This window comes from Triticum dicoccoides, chromosome 4B (assembly GCF_002162155.2).
Source record: "Triticum dicoccoides isolate Atlit2015 ecotype Zavitan chromosome 4B, WEW_v2.0, whole genome shotgun sequence".
NCBI classification, from domain to species: domain Eukaryota; kingdom Viridiplantae; phylum Streptophyta; class Magnoliopsida; order Poales; family Poaceae; genus Triticum; species Triticum dicoccoides.
In genome coordinates this window covers 577,245,701-577,251,152 of record NC_041387.1, presented here as the reverse complement: position 1 = coordinate 577,251,152, position 5,452 = coordinate 577,245,701, and positions in this window count along the sequence as shown.

The following is a 5,452-nucleotide window of genomic DNA, read 5'->3' as shown; positions in this document are numbered from 1 at the left end:
ATGCTCTGAATTACTTGTGATGCCTCTGAATTACTTGTGATCACATTGAGAAAGACTTGTAAAGATGATGATCATCTTTAACAGAAAACAATTTGTGATGATTTTGCTAGTTTGCTGGGTTTTGTCTCTGACCATCGTGTCGTGATGATTTTGCAGGTACCCCGAGAGGCCCTTGAGTTTGCCGGAATGTCGATTAACTTCCGTTCCGGCAAATTCGGGTACTCCATATGTCCTATTTTCAGCAAAGGTCATGCTGAAATTTTCCGTGAATTTTAGCATGACTTTGCTAAAAATAGGACATATGGGGTACTTGTGACTAATGCATGGGCCGGGGTATCTTAGTAGTTAATTAAGTAGGATCAAGTGCCCCGGCGTACTTGTGACTAATGCATGGCTTTTAGGGTGCCTCGGTGTCGATAAAAACCAAAATGATGAAAAGTTAGGCTTTTAGGGTGCCTTGGCGTCGAAAAACCCTCAATGATAAAAGCTTAGATTTTAGGATGCCTCGGTGTCGACAAACCCTAAATGATGAGACCATGATCTTGTTCCTTGACAATAACCAACTTTTTGACCAAACTTTGTTTCTATTTAGAGAGAAACATGGCCCACAATGATGAGGCCGGGGGTTCGGGCGGCAAGGCATTCTGGGAGCTGTCCCAGGAGATGGAGGAACAACCTCACTTGTATGAGGCCGCCGCCTTCCCCACCGATCCTGAGACCACGGATGGTGCCTCCGAGGATGACCACACTGATGCCACCACTGATGGTGCCGCCGAGGATGCCACCACTGATGATGGCGGCGCACGCACAGATAGCAGCCAGCCGAAGAGGCAACGGAAGGACCGGCGCTCGATCGTGCTCCGCACCCTCAAGGAGGAAGTTACTGAAGTGGACTCCAACGGGAATCCAACGGCGCCCGAACGAATAGTCAAGGGGTACTCGCTTCAGCTCGGGTGCATTGTCCGGAGCACCGTCTCGATCAACACCGAGAACCTGAGGCATCCTGACCGGGGGAATTTGCGCCACCTCCTCTTCACGAAGCTGCACGAACGATACAAGTTCCCCGCTGAATTCGAAAACACAAGCCTCAAAGGGAATAAAGTGAACAATGCTGCCCTCACGAAGATGAGCAAGGCCCTGTCTACTTGGAAAAGCAATGTGAAGAGAATGATCGAGAAAGGTGAGAGTTATGAGAAGATCAAGGAGAAAAATCCTTCGATCACCGAAGATGACTACAACGACTTCAAGATCAATTGCTCGAGCACCGCAAGCTCCCAATCAAGTGAGTGGGGGGAAACAAATGCGGGAGCTGAACATAGGGGAACACACACTCGGTCCCGGCGGTTACAGAGTGGCGGAGCCTATATGGGACAAGGAGGAGGCGGGCCGTGCCGAGCAAGGCCTACCGCCCCTCTTCGATAAATACGGTGACAAGCAGACCAGGAACTTTGTCAGGGCCCGATACAAGAAGGACCCGAAAACAAAGGAGCTTACCACGGATCCGAAGACCAGGCGGCTTGAGCTTGTTCTGGTAAGGAATACACCCCCGCGTAATTAGCTCCATATGGTTGCATTCTAATTAATGAAGCCGAATTTCTAAATGGTTCACATTCCTTCCGCAGGCGACTGAAAGCAGTAGCGCGGGGTCGACTCAGAGCAACCCTTGGGACACCACTCTAAATAGGGGGTTGAATATAATGAAGAACAAGGATAAGCTCAGTAAGCCGACGTCAGCTGGTCGTGTGGCCGGCAAACGCTTGTCGATAAAATGGGGGTCATACTATACCGCTGGTGTGCGGAAGGAGAAAAAGACCAGCTCGGAAAGCCAGGCGCGAGAGGTTCAAGAACTCAAGGCACAGGTGGCGCGGATTCCGGAGATTGTCCAAGAGCAAGTGGAACAACGACTCGGAGCGACGATCACCGCCCTTGTGCCTACCTTGATCTCGGGGTTGAGTGTGTGGATTGCGGGCGGCCAACAGGGGCCGCCCCCGATTCCTAGCTTCACGGCCAGCAACTCGCATAATGCGATGGCGGGGCCATTGGTGCCTCCGGCGGAGGCGGCATTGGTGTCTCCGACGCCGGCACGGGAGCTTAATGCACCCGGGTGTACGCCGGCCGGCACCTCTTCAGCAAGCGGCCGCTCCGTCAACTGCACGCCCGCCGTTGGCGGTGCCTCGACATTAGCCGAGCTTGACGCCATCATCACGGTAACTAATTAAGCCTCTCTCGGCCGAGGACTTCATCTCCTTGCCTTTGACTGGGCATCCCTGACGCCCTACATGTTTTCGCAGGGCGTCGCCGACGTTCCGTGCACTCTCCTCCACTTCGTGAACAACGAGTTGGTCGATGTCGCCAAGGGCAAAATCGTTCAACCGGGCAACCCCTTGTTCCACGGTACCCAGATGCCACCCAACTTGTTTAGGGTTCAACTGGTTCGGGTGCTGCCAGGCTGCGACGACTTGTTACCTCCGATTCGACCCGTCGGGGCCGACGATGATGACGTGATGACCCTCAGCGCCTGCCTGAGCTGGCCCCTGCTTTGGCCGAAGAGCCAGATTCGTTTGGGGGCGGGGGACACCACCCCAAAGACAACACCGCCAGTCGTGCCGGCGCCAAGTCGGCCCCATGGCAAGACCGCCGTAACGGTGCCGGACATCCCTATGCCACTGGATCCAAACATGCATATGGCACAGGATCAGAACGACGACAACGACGACGATGATACATTTGGCAACGTCGATCAGTACTTTGCCGAGCATGGGTACGATGGCGACTTCATGGGGCCTCCTTCTCAAGAACCAAACCCAACAAAAGACGTGTGCGATCTAGCTCGTACCGCGGAGAAGCCAAGTTGCAACAGGCGCCGTCTGGCGTTCAGCTCTCAGGAGACGCCTCCAGCTGCCGACTTCACCGAGCCTCAGATAGGCGAGGTGCGAAATATTATCAGCCCCAACACACTCAAGAAGGCGGTCTGTGAGCAGAACTCGGTCCCATTACAGGAGAAGAAGAAGGCACGCAAAAGAAAGACTAAGAAGGGTGCAAGCCAGCCGGCACCGAGTACGATCCGTGCTCAGGACGGGCCACCTTCACCGCAGGATATCTCGAGGAGGGTGCATGTGGCGGGTAGGGCGATGCTACCGACAAATATGCTCAATGCTGCAACCGGTGCTATGCGGAGTCTGCATGACAGTGTTCTTGCTTTGGAGAAGCGGCGTCTCAGGGAGAAGGATGTGGCATACCCGGTTTTCGCGGCCAAGGTGCTAGAGGGCAAGGGCTTTGTGGATAACTCCATCGGGCGTACGATCGTCCTACGTTTTGATGACATCCACGCTATGTTGAACCTTCATCCGCTGCACTACACCTTCGTTCGGCTATTTTCGCTGAGTATGGAGATGCGGATCATTCGCGACAAGACCCCGGACATCGTGATAGTCGACCCCTTCTACATGCGTGCCAAGATCTTGGGCAGCGCTGGGGATCGGCAAGTCGCGATTTCTTACCTCGAAGGCGTCATTCTGGCAAACCAAGATAAGGATAACTTCCTCGTGCCTTACTTTCCCGAGTAAGTCCTCCCCTCAACCGGCCCGTAACATATGAATTCTTACATTTCGATCGTTTTTCTTTTAACATTCCGTGTTTTCTGCAGTGACACACGTTGCACGCTCATCCTCCTAAGCCCCAAATATTCCATGGCCACGTATTTCGACCCGGACCGTCAGTCGAACGTAGACTACACAAATGTCAAGAAGGTTCTTGATGATGTTCTCCCCGGCTACGCCCAATCTGGAGGCACCTTCACCAGGCCTATTCGTAAGTACGGCAAGCACGTGTTCTCCCACAATACGACGTTCTGCTGCGTCAAGCAGCCGCCTGGCGGTCAGAAGGGTGCCTACTATGCCATCCATCACATGCGGGCGATCGTATGGGACCATCATCAACTTCTGCTACCGAGTAAACTCAAAGATTGGGCCGCGAGCGTGTCGGCAATCCAGGACACGGACCTCCGACAAGAATTCTTTCGCATCCAGTCGGAGTTTGCGGAAATCATCCATCAAGATGTCCTTCGTACCTCGGGGCAGTTCTACCTCAGAAATCAACCGTCCAACAGTGACATCGACACAATGCTACAAATGCAGGATGACAACGCCCGTTCTTTCATGACTCCCACGATAGACGGCGGCTTCATCCACGCTCCGGTCCCTTGAGTCGAGTTGTCTAGTTCTGAAACATCTTTTGGCTCATGTTGTAATTAAACTTTAATGAACTTGTAGTATGTCTCTTTGGTTTCGAGAGTCGTTCAACTTAGATGTAATCGATGCTATTAATGTCTTGCTTTTCTCTTCCGATCGTTCTGTTGCATACTTATATATTGCTTATGTATTGTCTGTGAATTGGTACTAACGTTTCGTTTGGCTAGTGCATAGCGATGCCGACGTATGTCGTGTACAAGGGTAAGGTTCCCGGAGTCTACGATGACTGGGAGGAGTGTCGGAGACAGGTTCACCGATTCAGCGGTAACAGTTACAAAGGGTACACCACTAGGGCCGAGGCCGAATCTAGATACGCCCGCTATCTAGCGGGAGAGGGGAGGGAGCGTTGGAGGAACCGGATGAAGACGAGTTTCATCGTGATGATGCTCATCGTGATGACCGCAGCTCTCTTCTATGCGATGGTAGTTTAGATGATCGATATCGACTTGTAATGCGAAGACAAACTCGCTACTCGCGGTCTCGAGACTTGTAATATAATGTTCTATCTTTGTTCGGTCTTTTTAATTCGGAGACTAATATGATGAATTGTATTCGGAGACTAATATGATGAATTGTATTCAAAGACTAATCTTCTATTGTATTTGATGAATCTATTGTTGATGTGTGCTGTCTATATTTTGTCAAATTATACATTTTGTAACCTGTGCAAAAAACAGAAAATAAAAAAATAAAAAAAAACCTAATATTCATACTAATGGCGCATCACACGACAGTGCGCCATTAGTATGACAGTGCATACTAATGGCGCATCACCGGGTAGTGCGCCATTAGTATGCTGCGGTTACTAATGGCGCATCCAGAGGTGGTGCGCCATTAGTATGCCAAAGCACCTGGGTATACATGCCCCCTGGGAGGCATACTAATGGCGCACCCTCGCATATACTAATGGCGCACCATGTGGTGCGCCATTAGTATACCAGATACTAATGGCGCACCAGGTGGTGCGCCATTAGTAAAAATTACTAATGGCGTGCTATCAATGGCGCACCAGTGATGCGCCATTAATGGCCATATTAGGTGCGCCATTAGTAGTGGTATTTCTAGTAGTGTTTAGTCCCGGTTCAATCCAGAACCGGGACAGATGGGCCTCCACGTGGCCTGTCCGCTGAGCCCAGGCAGGAGGGCCTTTGGTCCCGGTTGGTGGCACCAACCGGGACCAATAGGCATCCACGCGTCAGCAT